Below are 15,557 nucleotides of genomic sequence, written 5' to 3' on the forward strand. Positions count from 1 at the left end.
AATACTCCGACATATGAGCATGTTTTGGCCAGTTTTTCGATGACTTGTTTAATATCGACTCGTCTATTGATTCCAACATGATCCATATACTTTATACTAGATTTTGAGCACTTGCAACGACCGTTGCATTGTGAAGAAGTATATATATGGAGCAACCACCTAATTTTGTTGCTCAGGGGGAGTTTAGTAGCCTTGTATGTTGATTACGTAAGTCACTCTATGGTCTGAAACAGTGAAACAGTCTTTGCAAGCTTGGTTTGGGAAGTTCCAACACTATAATTTTATCACTCTGTATTTTATCGGCATTGTGCATCAAATTCAGTATTTCATGAGAAGACCAAGCACATTGAGATTGATTGTCAATTTTGTGAAGTCGAGTGATCAACTTGCAGATATCTCACCAAGCCCCTCATCGGTCCGCATGTTAATTACATTTGTAACAAGCTAGGTACACGAATTGTATTCACTAGCTTGAGGGGGAGTGTTAGAATATGAATAGGTTTATACAATCCTATTAGAATAGAAATAGGTTTATACAATCCTATAAGAATAGGAATAGGTTTATACAATCCTATTAGAATAGGAATAGGAATAGAAATAGAAATAGGAATACTAAATAGTATCATACTTGGTAAAGGATTGTATTCTAGGGTCTATAAGTAGGGTCTCAATGTAATAATGTAGACACAACAACAATTCAATAATATTCTTTTCCTATATTTCTCACAGAGATGTTATAAGATGATTAAGAAACTCCACTTCTTTCAATACTCTAAAGTCAAGCGGTAGAGTATAACTCTATATGTCTTTCTCCTAATCCCTATCCGGAGTTTTTCAGGATATGGCCCCTCGAAGAGTTTACATTAGAAGGAAAGCGAATGAGAATGTGGAACGAGAAGCTCCTTCTCAAGTTCCGGTCGACCCCTTGGCCGAGCAACTGACTAATGCGAAGTTTAGGGCTGCTTTTCAGGTTTTGGCTCAAGCCATGACAGCTCAAGCCAATAGGGAGCTTGTGGCCCCCGTGAACCCAAATGTGGATACGACGACATCAAAAGTGAGGGACTTTACTAGAATGAATCCCTCGTAGTTTCATGGGTCCAAGGTTGAGAAAGATCCTCAAGACTTTATTGATGAAGTGTATAAGGCGTTTATGATCATGGGAGTGACACTAGTGGAAAATACGAAATTGGCCGCTTACCAACTTAAGGGTGTTGCTCAAGTTTGGTTCAACCAATGGAAGGAAGAGACGACAGTTGATGTGGGTCCTCTTGATTGGGAAAAGTTTAAGGATGCTTTCCTTGATAGGTTGAAATGAGGGAGGCAAAGGTGCTTGAATTCATCAACCTTCGAGAAGGAAATACTAGTGTGAAAGAATATGCTTTGAAGTTCACACAACTATCTCGATATGCTCCCACTATGATTGTCGATCCTAGGGCAAGGATGATTAAGTTCGTTTTTAAAGAATGGCGTACCGCCATGCTCATCAATGACATAGACATCTCTCATCTCATGGTACATGCTCAACAGATCGAAGAGGAGAAACTTAAGGAAAGGTCTAGGGAAGCAAAGAGGGCTAAAACCAGTGATAGTAATTTCTCTCATGCAAGGTTTGATGGACATGGTCGTCCTAAGTTTCGACAAAGATTTTACGGCCAAGGTTCTTCCCATGCTCCTTCTAAGTTCAACAAAAATAGGGTGTCTAACCATAAGCCTCAAGGAGGGAATGGTAGTGGATCATCATTGCCAATGTCTACTTGTGCTAGGTGTGGGAAGAAGCACGAGGGTATGTGCCTAACCGGCACGGATGCTTGCTCCGATTGTGGTAAAAGTGGTCATAAGATGAGGGACTGCCCAATGCTCGGCTAAAGGAAGAGAGGGCAAGCAAGCTACTCCTAGTGGTTTGGGTTCCAATGCTCCCAAGCAAAACTAGTTTTATGCACTCCAGACTTCTCTCGATGTGGTTACCGATATGTTGAAAGTCTTCCAACTTGATGTTTATGCTTAACTTGACCCCGGTGCTACCTTGTCTTTTGTGACGCCATAGGTGGCTATGAGGTTTGATACCCTTTTCTGTTTCTACTCTTGTTGGTGATTCTACTGTGGCTAAGATGGTCTATAGAAAGTGTCCCGTCTCCTTGTCTCATAGAGTTACTTTTGTTGACTTGGTAGAGCTAGATATGGCCTCTAGATTTAGATGGTATGGATTGGCTGCACTCATGTTATGCTTTTGTTGATTGTAGAACTCGTGTAGTCAATTTTCAGTTCCCGAATGAGCCTGTTCTAGAATGGAAAGGGGAAAATTATATGCCTAAGGGCCAATTTGTTTCTTGTCTAAAAGCTAGAAAGAGGATTACTAAGGGTTGCATTTACCATCTAGTTAGGGTGAGGGATGTAGATTTTGAAACCCCTACTCTTGAGTCGGTCCCCTTTGTTAACGAGTTTCCGGAAGTGTTCCCAAATGATCACAATAATCACTTGAAGATTGCGTTGCAAATCCTCAAGGACCAACAACTTTGCAAAGTTTAGTAAATGTGAGTTTTTGTTAACGAGTTTCCAGAAAAGGTATTGAGGTAGATCCTAAGAAGACAGATGTGGTCAAGAGTTGGCCTAGACCTCTATCCCCTTCGGATATTAGGAGTTTTTTGGGTTAAGCCGGTTACTATAGAAGGTTTGTGGAAGGGTTTTCGTCGATTGCCTCTCCATTGACGACGTTGACCCAAAAGAAAGCCAAATTCTTATGGTCAGAGGCTTTTGAGAAAAGTTTTCTAGAATTGAAAGATAAGACTTACTTCCGCTCCGGTGTTGACTTACCGGAAAGGACCAATGGTTTTGTCGTTTATTGCGATGCCTCGAGAATTGGATTAGGATGTGTCCTTATGTAAAATGGGAAAGTCATTGCCTATGCTATAAGACAACTTAAGATTCATGAAAAGAATTATCCGGCCCATGACCTTGAACTAGCGGCGGTTGTTTTGTCCTTAGAGATTTGGAGGCATTATTTGTATGGTGTTCATGTGGATGTCTTTACCGACCATAAGAGTTTGCCATATATGTTTAACCAGAAAGATCTAAATCTTCGCCAAAGGAGATGACTTGAATTATTTAAAGACTATGACATTAGTGTTCTCTATCACCCCTGTAAGGCGATTTGGTGGCGGATGCTCTTAGTCGATTATCGATGGGTTGTGTTGCTTACATTGAAGATAATAAGAAAGAGTTAGTTCGAGATGTTCATAGATTGGCCCGATTGGGTGTTCAGTTAGTTGACTCTACAAAGGGTGGTGTTATGGTTCACAATAGTCTTTTGTGACCGATGTGAAAGTCAAACAAGATCTAGATCCAACTTTGGTTGAATTGAAGGAAGCGGTGCTTCAAAAGTCTGTAGAGACTTTATCCCAAGGGGGAGATTGTATATTTAGATATCAAGGTCGTTTGTGTCTTCCTAATGTAAATGACTTGAGAGAACAGATCTTGTCAGAATCCCATAATTCTTGATATTCTATACACCCGGGTGCCACCAAGATGTACCGTGACTTGCGGGAGATATGGTGGAATGGGATGAAGAAAGATATTGCGAAATTTGTTGCTAAGTGTTCCAATTGTCAGCAAGTAAAAGTTGAGCATCAAAAGTCGGGAGGTTTATCTCAAGATATTAGTATTGCTACTTGGAAGTGGGAAGATTTGAACATAGACTTCATTGTTGGTTTGCCTCACACCTGGCAATAACATGACTCAATTTGGGTTATTGTTGATCGGATGACGAAATCGGATCATTTTATCCCCGTCTAGGTTTCTTTTTCGGCGGAGGACAATGTCAAGTTATATTTGAAGGAAATGGTAAGGTTGCATGGAATCCCCTTATCCATTATCTCCGATTGTGGTACCCAATTCACTTCTCAGTTTTGGAAATCATTCAAAAAGGGTCTTAGTACAAGTGTTAATCTTAGTACGACCTTTCATTCACAAACCGAAGGGCAAGCGGAGCATACTATCCAAACCTTGGAAGATATGTTGAGAGCATGTGTAATTGACTTCAAGGGTAGTTGGGATGATCACTTACCTTTGATGGAGTTTGCGTACAACAATAACTATCACTCAAGCATTGGTATGGCTCCATTTGAGGCCCTATATGGTAGGTGCAGATCTCCAATAGGTTGGTTTGAGGTGGGTTAAGTTGCCCTTATAGGTCCCGAGTTGGTACATGAGGCTATGGAGAAAGTTTGACTTATTAGAGAAAGGTTGAAAAACAACTCAAAGTCGACGAAAGTCCTATGCCGATGTGAGAAGAAAAGGTCTTGAGTTTGAGGTAAATGATTGGGTCTAATTGAAAATTTCACCCATAAAGGGTGTAATGAGATTTGGGAAGAAATGGAAGCTTAGTCCCCGTTATGTGGGCTCATATCAGATTTTGAGACGTATTGGCAAGGTCGCTTATGAACTTGAATTTGCCTAGTGAGATGGCATTGGTGCATTGTCTCCTTGTTGAAGAAGTGTGTTGGAGATCCGACATCTATTGTCCGCTTAGAAGGTTTGGGCATTAAGGAGAATCTTTCATATGAGGAAATTTCGGTTGAGATTTTAGACTGGCAAGTCAAAAAGTTGAGAAATAAAGAAATTGCTTCAGTGAAAGTTCTTTGGAGGAATCAGTTAGTTGAGGGTGCTACTTGGGAGGCCGAGGACGATATGATATCCCGATATCCTCATCTCATCCCCCCCGTCCCTACTCTAGGTTGAGGTATTTAGTCCCTCATGGTTTAATCCTTTGGTGTCATGTGTCTTAGATATTCCCATGATTTCCTCATTTGTGCATGTTCATGAAAAAGCTTAAATTTTGGGGGAAAAAGAAAAATAATAAGTTAGTTGATTGACTTCTCATGTTAATGTGCATTTGAGTATGAGTTGCATATAGACCTTATGAGATGATGTTTTGAATATGTTTTGGCTTGGAGTTGATTTTCCTCCTCGGATATGTGCATTTATGTGATTGCATTCATGTTGGGCTGTCTCAATGGTGCAAAGAATAAAACATAATACAATTAAGCAAAATTTCCAATGCATAATGCATTGCACCACATCAAGTGATGTGGTGAAATGAAAGGTGTAACACCTCAAAAAAAAGACTTGTACGAAAGGATTTAGAACGGTGGAAAGGTCTAAGGAAGGGTTGAAGGATGGTGAAAGAGTCCACGGTCAGTGAACCCATCCTTGAACACAAGCCTTGTGAAAAATATTCTAAGGCAAGGGTCTAAGGAAGGGTTCAAGGAAGATGGAAGAGTCCATGTACAGTGAACCCATCCTTGAACCCAAGCCTTGTGAAAAATATTTTAAGGCAAGAGTCTAAGGAAGGGTTCAAGGACGGTAGAAGAGTCCATGGTCAGTGAACCCATCCTTGAACCCAAGCCTTGTGAATAATATTCTAAGGCAAGGGTCTAAGGTAGGGTTAAAGGACGGTGGAAGAGTCCACGGTCAGTGAACCCATCCTTGAACCCAAGCCTTGTGAAAAATATTCTAAGGCAAGGGTCTAAGGAAAGGTTAAAGGACGGTGGAAGAGTCCACGGTCAGTGAACCCATCCTTGAACCCAAGCCTTGTGAAAAATATTCTATGGCAAGGGTCTAAGGAAGGGTTCAAGGAAGGTGGAAGAGTCCACGGTCAGTTTTCTTTCTTACTTTCAGTTTTGGACATGATGTATGGGATAGGCCCAATTTCATTCTTATGTACTAGATGGCTAAGGGCATCTCCAACCCTAATCACTATTTTACCCTCCAAATATAGAGTTCTCTATTATATGAAACAACCAACTCCAACCCAATTCTCTATTTTACTCTAAAACGAATCTTTTTTCTCTCCTCAATATTATATTATTATTTCTATTTCATTCTTATTTTCTTATTTCATAATATACATCCTTTATTTCTTTTTTTCAAATAATCACTTTATATAATTTTCATTTAAATATAAAAATTTACCCTTTCAAATTTTTACTTCATATAAAATTATATTTTTTTCCTCAAATTCTGAAAAACATAAATTGCAAGCGAACATTATATAATATAAAAATTAATGGACAATTCAAATATTAATGAAATATAATTACATAAATACTCTACTTTTAAGATTATTTTATTGCTCTCATAAATGTTCTATTAATGCATTACGAAGTTCAAAATGAACATTTTTACCCTTAATTATTTTATGTCTAGCTAAAGATTGTTCAAATCCGAGATTTTCATGCAACAAGAACAACTACGAATAATTGAAAAAAGAAATCAACAAGCACAACCGCAATCACAACTACACTAATTATGTGAATCATACACTAATTTTTTCCGAACATTCTTAAATCTGAAAACAACCTACCGGATTACTAAATTATTGTTGTGATAAAATAATTATGTTATGCATTGTTATCTTGTAATTAAATTATCATGTTATGTATTGTTATCTTGTATTTAAATTATTATGTTATGTATTGTATTTTTAAATTAAAATTTTCATCTTATCATTTTAATTTTGTGCATTCTTCATAGTGAAAATTAATGATGATATCAAACTATATTAAAGTGACGAAAATTTTAAAAAATTGAAACATTACTAATTCGGGATGAAAGTAGTATATATTAAATAATATATTTTTTAAAATGTTATATTACATTTAAAATGAGTTACTAATATTAGAGAAATAATTAATTACAAAATAATAAAAGTAATAATAAAATAATGAAAAAGTGAAATAGAGAGGTGAATAGTAGTTCTCCCAATTTGGAGAACTACTATTCACCTCTCCATAAATGGAGAATAGAAAGTCATTTAGAGAATATGGAGAATAGAAAGTCATTTAGAGAATGGTTGGGAGAGCTCATTCTCTATTTTACTCTCCAAATGTAGAGAATGGAGGGTAAAATAGAGGTAGGTTGGAGATGGTCTAATGAGATAAGTGTTTAGACTTCCGCTTTACTTCTATAAAATCTTGAACTTGAAATGTTGTTCTTTACCTCTCCTCATTCTATGTCTTATGTTATTAATGCTAAGTAGCTTGTATGGGGCCTTTCGGGGTCCTCTACGCCATGTTACGCCTAGGGGTACCTTGGGTCGTGACAAAAGACATCTAAACCAGTGCTATTCGTGGATGTAATATAATTATAATGTCTTAGTTCCTTGACCAATTCCTCACATTTGTGGTATAGTACTATTCGTGGATATAATAATTGAATATCCTTAAAAGTAACAGGGTGAGATAAATCATTGGGTTCTAACAGATTGTTAGAATGAGAACTTACCAATACAAATAGGCCGCACCTCCAAGAATTATGCACAACAAAATGATGTCAGAAGTTTCAGCTAGATCTCAGTTGAAAAAGGAAAAGACTTGTTAAATCTGGTAACATCAAAAGATAGAAGTACTATCCTGCAAACTGCCTCAACTTACGGAGAATGACGTAAGATAGTGGAAGCTCAATTTACCTGGTAAATCGTGCCCTTAAGCCTAACTTTTGTATTCTTAAGGTCAGATGTAGCCTTGTCGATCTGTCCACAAATTAAAGTAAATTAGCACAAGTTTTGAACTCTTTTTTAAAACTAAGTAACTACAATAAGATTTTAGGACCTTAGACTCAGTCTCATCCATCAGAGGACTTGCCTATCCAACTCCTTCATAGATTGGACAATCATTAATATCCACATTATAGAAGGAGCAAAACAGACCACACAAAAAGAATCCCAGACCTCATTCATATCACTGACCATGTTTTTCGAAGTATCAAAACTTTCTGATATGACCTCCAAACCTTGATCCTATGAGAAGTCGAAACAAAACCATACATCGGTATTTAGGAACCAACAAGTCAGCAATAAGATGTAATAAAAGGCAAAAAACTTCCTATGAATCATGAACAAGACCTTAATGAAATATTCCAAAAAAATACATGCATGTTACATTTTGCAAAATTCATATTCTTGTTGGAATTGACTTGATTCTTCAGTTTGTTGAAAGTAATCATCATCAAATTGTCCATTTTGTATCCATTCCAAATATAGAAAGAAATGATAAACGTATCATCACGATAAAGGAATTGTATAACATTGAAGCGGATAAATGATTAGCATGGAGGGGAAAAGCCTTTGGAGCGAATGCAACTTTATAACCTAAATCAAATTTAATTTCTGCACGAGAACCTAAACCTCCCCATCCACCAGATTGTTTGGGTGTAGCTGCTGCACCGTCTGAAATTGCAGTTATCCTATGAGGCAGTGCAAGTACCAAATCATTACATACAACAAATTCTTTGCTTGAAAGCCCTTTAACCTGCAAGAGGAAGAATTGTTAGTTGACAAAACAAACGCACTGAAATTAGGTTATTTCTAGTGAAGCACGGGCAAACACTAGAGGAATACGGTCTTAAAGAAATCCTAATAATATAATAACGGAGAAAGGAGTGTATGAGAACCAGTGACAAGAACCAGCTGCACAGACTAAGCTCTTAAGTAACATTATACTTCTATAGCTATTTGTCATACTAAATAGAGAAGGCTTGCTGCCATCACTACAGAGTGGACGATGATTTGAGGTCAAGTACTAGAGCATTTTCAGACATACAAGAGGATGGACATGAGAGCTTAACTGACATTCAACCGAATCAATCCTGGTTGATACATATAAATTCTTTGCAAAAGGATGCCCAGAAGATGAATGGGAAAATATGTAGACACCCCCATTATCATTTCCACTTAAGATCCTTGATGTTTTTTACAATATGCAATCCTACCATCAAACTTTGTTTCTACAACTACAACCAGGTCCAGCAGCAGGACATTGCACAAGCAAACCTAGCTGCGCTGTGTGCAACGATATGAATGAAAATCCCAGCACATGTATAAGCAAAATTGGTTAAGCAATTTACAGGTGCTACATCTCTCACATGATTACCATAACCAATAACACTTTTATAGAGATAACATCACAAATAATGTTAAGAATGAGATGTCTAACTCTTCCAAAATCATCAAGACAAGGCACTTCGATGATAAATCTTGAAGTTCTTGATTGCAGCCATCCTTCAACCAGAAGGGGACCTTCATCTTGGAACCTTCAGATGAGTACACAGTTAAAGACATCCATGAAGAATTCCTGCGCTAAGTGGCCTTTCGCATCAATGGCCCTTCTGATCCGGATCCAGAGGAACTATCGCAATCGGAATCACTTGAGGATGAACCCGAATCGCTGTTGGAACTGCTTGAACTACGAGACCTCCTTGCATCATCCATCTGTCTTCCCGCTTCTGCATTTGTAGCGAGCACTAGTGTTATTTTTACCAGTATTACTGTTTAGTGCCCCAGCAACCATAGGAGCAGAATTCATAACTGGGGCAGTCCGTGCAGTTCCTCTGGCTTGCAGAGCAAGTTCAGCCTTTCTCTTCTGCTTGCTTAAGTTCTTTTTGTAATTGGTCACAAACCTTTCAAGCTCCCAGAAGCTTTCCGCATCAACACTGTCTATGTCTAATTCAATCTCATCATCATGTTGATAAAATGTTGAGTTCCTCTTCTTAATAATCTGAACAACAGCATCGAGCTTTTTAAAGGTAAACTCTGAAGATGAGTGCTGAGTCTCTGTTTTTCTTCATAGGTCATTTCCCTTTTATTGGGATCATTTGCTTTAGGTTTCTTAGGAACTGGTAACCTACCAACATGATTCAGGGAAGGCGTTCAGTATTGAGGCTGGCTCTTCTAGACCATCGGCGGTGGGACCATTTGAGTCATTGGCAGAAGAGTTGAGGGTAGTCCGAGAGTTGGCGACCAAGCTGCCTCAAGGGCCAGGTGAGACATCTGCGGGACCTAATTCTTTGTCCCACAACAGGAGTTGGACATTTTCTTGGAGGATCAAAGGTAGCAAAAAGCTCATCTATTGAGGTTGGAGAAGGCGTACATTGATCTTGCTAAATCACATGGTGAGTTGAGTCACTCCCACAAAAAGTTGAAGAAGAGAGAACAAAAGAGATAAAATTTTCACCCGGGTGTGGAAGGGGTGAAAGGGTTTTGAAAGGTCCTTAAAGCTAATGATCCGCTTTCCTCATCGAGACCGGATGAGAGTAATGATGTTCCGGCACAGTGGTCTGAGGATGATGATGTTGATGACATCGAGGCGACCGAGAGTGATGACAGCGAGTGATGCAGTCCAGGGAGCTCCTCATATTCTCTTTGTGTTTTCATGTTGTACTGTGAGGACACAGTACCATTCTTAGATGGGGGTGCTCCCCCTAGGGTTCTTTTGATGTTTTTGTTTAAGTTAGGATTGCTATAATTGGATTTGGTTTATTTGTATTCTTTTTGAGATTGTTATGGTGGAAGCTTAGAACAGCTCATCCATGGCAGTTACCTGCAGATTTAGAGAAGAAGAAATGAGGAAGAAGGGAAGAGAGAAGAGAATAAGGAGAGAAGAGAGAATAATTTGGTAATAGTTGGTTAGGTTCCCTCGCTCCGGCTGATATCTGTTATAACAGATTCTATTAACCGCTAGGTTAACTAGGACTGTTGATCACGCCAGTTGTGCTAGATTATGAACCGTTTGATGCATGCCTCCATGTGACTCACACGTGCCTCTACTAACTTCAGCTTCCTCCACGTGTATTCTACCACTGACCTCTTTCTAGATATTTCTCTTGCTACTTTCCTATACTTATCAGCTACTTTCCCAATTTCATAGTTCAAATCTCTAATTCCCTTTCTTACCTTCTATTTGTTATAACTTCATTAGTTGGATTGGTTATTTTTCCTTCATTGTAGATGGTGTTTCTCAAATTAATGGAAAATCAGAAAATTTGTGTCCCAATTTTTGTTTCTGTCAATTAGTTTGTTACACATACTCCAAGGTTATCGTACTATTTTTGTCGAGCTAACAAGTAACAACCCTTCAATACTGATAATAAAACAGAAAGTTACCCTTCATGGAGCTAAAGGTAAAGTAAGCAAGCATGATAACAACAACATTAACATATCAAGTATAGTCCAACAAAATGGGGTCTGTAGTGGCTACAGTGTATGAAGACCTTACACCTACCTCAAAGATAGAAAGGCTGTTTTCAAGATAAGCAAGCATGATAAATGACAAAGAAATCCCAATGCAAAGTCAAAACTAATTGATTAACATATGAAGTTCTTAAGGTTAATCATACTTAACCACATCATCTTTTTCAGATCAACATTCATAACCCTCCTCTGATAGCAAAATATACTCATAAGTCATAAACCTCTCTTTATAGCTAAAACAAAAGGTTTAAGTTCATTCAAGCTGATTAAAATTTGAATTATACAAACTCTTCTTAGGTTCTACTTCAAGAAATGAACTTTTCCATGTAATTTCGTCTTGTGGTCCACAGTACATTGGTTTATTGCTTGAGTAGAACAGTGAGAGGATCTGTGTTTCTAAAGTCGCAAAAACCCAAATATGCCTCTTTCTACTAATATCAGCTTGCTTATCAATCTCCCCACCTCTTGAGCCACAATTGAGTTCAATAAACCCAAAACAGAAATTCATCAGAGAAAAATCAGTAGAGTAAATTGACCAAATTATGAAGGATAACAAAATGAACACACCTTCTTCACAGCCAATCTTTGCAATTTGGGAACATCCTCAATTAATCTAGCCTTTATTCTTAGAATATCTGCATTGATCCTCACCGAAGACGCTCTATTTTTTTCTTTCTAAGCTGTATCTGCTTTCTACTACCCCAAATGCCTTCAAATATTCGAATTTAGGAGTAGGCTGTAGATATTTAGGCTTTCTGTGACAAAAAAGAAGTAAATTGAAGAGCAGTGAGAATTGAAGTGACCTGAAGAGCAGCTTCAATGTTGGAATTGATGGCGGTGTAAAGAGCAGCTTCAAAAGAATCATCGCCAGCTTCAAAGACCAGCTCCAAAATATTGTACTTCTTGCAAATGCAAGTTTTGAACAGACGGACGGAGAAAACGTCAATTAAAATGTCATCTTATTTTCAAAATTATCTTTTTTGTCAATATTTTGGTTCAAACCAGCCCCTAATAATTTAGTTCAAAAATGTTGTTTTTGCTATTTTTGAATTTAAAATGTTTTTTTTCTAAAATTTGATAAAAATATTGTAACTCATCATTAATTTTCATATAAAAGATCATAATAATCTATCATTATTTTTCATTTGAATAACGATAAATTTGTTTTCCTAATAAAACAAGAAACTTTTTTATTTCTCAATATTTTCAAATTAAAGAAGGATACATATTTGCTAGTATGATCATTGGTTTTAAAGTTCAACAATAACGCCATAAAATATAAAATCTATTACATTGCTTCAAATAAACAAAATATCATAGATGGAGTTATTGTTGATAATTTTTTTATATTAACTTTAAAATCAATGAATATTTAGGAAATGTTTATCCTATTTCAACTCAAGAATAAAGAGTAAAAAATAATAATATTTTCTATTTTATTAGAATTTTGTTAATTATTATCTAAAGAAAAATTAGTGATGAGGTTACTATGATCTTATATATATGTCTTATATTGATTAGGAAAATAATGTGTTTAAAAGGAAAAAGAAACAATATGTATATTCGGGAAAGAGACATTTTTTACCCAAAAGTAACAATATTTATATTTTTGGATCAAAGAATTAATGACAAGGCTATTTTTAGATCAAAGTATTGACAACAAGTGCATTTTTAAAATGAAACTGTTAATGTGGCTATTTTTGTTCAATTTCGTGTATTTTAAGAATATTTTTTTTATTCTTTTCCATTGCAATACTCCCTCCATCTCATATTAGTTGATCATCTTACTAAAAATAAGTGTCTCATCTTAGAGCTTGTTTGGCACTGCTGCTAAAAGCTGCTTATTTTTAGAAGCGTTTTTTTAAAATAGCTTTTCAGAAAAGTGCTTTTCAAAAAAAGCAATTTGTGTTTGGCAAATTTATTTAAAAATTGTTTTTAATAAGCAATTTGTGTATGGCCAATTTTTTTAAAAAAGTGCTTTTGAGAGTTAAATTACGAAAAAGGATAAGTATCAATTTGCTTTTAATATTAAGATTATTTTATCGAGAGAAACTATTTTAAACATCTAAGATAAAAACTTTAATTACATTTTTAATTTAATTAGTTAAAATTTACATATTCAAATTTTCAATCAATATTGTTGAAAAATATTGAAAAGATGAATCTTTTTTTTATTTGTTACCTATTTTTTTTAATCCAATCTTAGCTATTATCTTCTTCTTCTTTTGTTATAATACTCTAAAGTTTAAAAAAAAATCAAACTAAAATAAAATAATACGTAAATTAAGAAAAGAAAATTTTGTTATTTGTTACTTTTATGGGAGGGTCTAAATCTTTAATTGTTACTTTTTTTTACAAAAATATTGTTATTACTTTTATTTCTAATTCTGTAAAATAATATGTAAAGTAATATATACAATATGATATATAAATAATAATAATAATATAAAACATAAATAAAATAAAAAATTTATTGTATAAAATAAAAAAATAAAATTTTTGAATGAAAATTAATCAAACTTATGAGATATGTTAATCAATTAATAAGGGATATATGGATAAATTAGATAGGTATGGCCCGTGATAGCACGGGCCCAACAGTTACATTTTGAATTGAGTAGTTTTTTTTTGCGTGAACATGACACCAAACTATCATTTCAAAATATCATGAATATTAGTTTTTCAATTCAAAATTAGGATATAACCTCCCTAGGTTTGATCTCGAAATTTTCAACATGTAGCTCAAAGTTCATGATCTTAATAACTATCTTCAGACTTGCATATCTATGCCTAAAAGAATCATATATATAAAAGAAAACCTTAGGCCCGCCTATGTGGCGTTACCACAAATCAGACTTCCCTTGTAATTTATTTATTTCCAAAATTAATTTCCCCTTTCATGAAAAGTTGTGACTTTATGAAAAGTTGCGCCTTTAATGAAGAGTTGCGACTTCTATGAATAATTGCGACTTTTATGAAAAAATTGCGACTTTAATGAAGAGTTGAGACTTATGAAAAGTTACGACTTTAATGAAAGGTTGTGACCTTTCCGAAGGGTTGCAACTTTTCCAAATAGTTGTAACTTTTCCGATAAGGCTCAATAAATATTTGTTCACACTACCATTTGTTGTCTATAAACAGAGGGATTTCTTCTCATTTTAAAACAACGAAAATTGTAAACCTCTTCTTCACAATTACATATTTGTGTACTCTGCTCATGTTGAGTGGCTCACAAACACCATTGCTTATGTTACAGATCCTGGTATGTATTTTTACAATCATTACTTTATGCTTATGTTGTTAAAGATATATGATAAGATGTAATAATTTTCATTTTTTTTTACGTTATTAATGTTTGTTACTACATAATCTTATATGTAAGACAATAAAGTGTTTTAGTTTTAATGACAAATATGTTTTAAGTATTATTTTATAAATTCCGTGATATTAAATTCCCGCGCGAAGCGCGAGTAATTTTACTAGTTTAAGTTATGGTTATAATTTTGAATCATTAATTTACAATTAAGTTAATTATTTTATTTCATTAAGATTAAGAAACTCGTTAATTAATTAATATTGATTCATCTTATTTAGGCTTTAGCCGAATTTGTTAAGTAACTCAATTTGGTTAGCTTCTTAATTTTGTGTGGCTAAATTATTAATTCATTTGGCTATTTCTTAATTGTGAATCTAACCACTTTCTTCTTGAACCTTTGGGCCAGAATCTACCCAATTCTTTGGCCCATTATCAGCCTTCTCCAGCAACCCATTACCCTTATTCCTTCAACCCAGACCCATCATTCTTTTCTTTACTCTCACAAGTCACAACACACACATCTCATGAACTCACCTCATACACGCATATGAGGGCAACAACAAACAAAGAACGAGGCAAGCCGAGCCCCAAATTTCCAAATTCGCAGACCCAACTTACTCTTCTCTCCCTCGAATACGTACATCCTTGTGTGCAAGGCACGAGCCTTGGTACTATTCGAAGGTTCCAATGGAAATTGGAAATTTCAGCTTCTCCCACATCGTTTCTCAGACGAGTTTCAATTTGCAGCAGTCCCACATCGAAAATCTTTTCAAATTTTGTGAGATTTTAGGCCTTATAAATAGGCCTTCTTCTCATTGTTCAAGGGGAGCGTTTTTTGAGACTTGAGAGTAGCCCTAAAAGGTTCGGAAATTCTCAACACAGTAGTTTAAAATTTTGTGGTTGTTCGAGTTGAAAGGGGTGGAATCGTCTCCGTCAAACTCACTCGTCCAGTTCGTTGCCCAGAACCAGGTAACCTTCGTGTCATCTTATTATTTTCGCCTAATTATATCTCTGTTATGTAGAATTTGTTTGGTCATGAGTTGCTTTAGTTTAGGAATTGTGTGCCTTGTCTTAGGATAATCTTCTTGATTTGTGTGTTTCGAGTAGCCTGCTTTAGATTCGCTTTGATTTTAACTCAAACTCTGGAAAATTGTTCTTTTAAGGCATTTCGATTCTAGCTATTATCTGTTTCTTACTTGATTTTATAGACAGATCTTTTAA

General features: G+C 35.7%; 1 pseudogene; it reads right to left on the reverse strand.

Moving 5' to 3' along the window:
- Positions 1–7,370: 7,370 nt before the first annotated feature.
- On the reverse strand, positions 7,371–15,321 carry LOC125828984 (syntaxin-71-like; annotated as a pseudogene).
- Positions 15,322–15,557: the final 236 nt, after the last annotated feature.

The sequence above is a fragment of the Solanum verrucosum genome, unplaced genomic scaffold (assembly GCF_900185275.1).
Source record: "Solanum verrucosum unplaced genomic scaffold, falcon-dt-bn FXZP01000231.1, whole genome shotgun sequence".
Classification (NCBI taxonomy): Eukaryota; Viridiplantae; Streptophyta; class Magnoliopsida; order Solanales; family Solanaceae; genus Solanum; species Solanum verrucosum.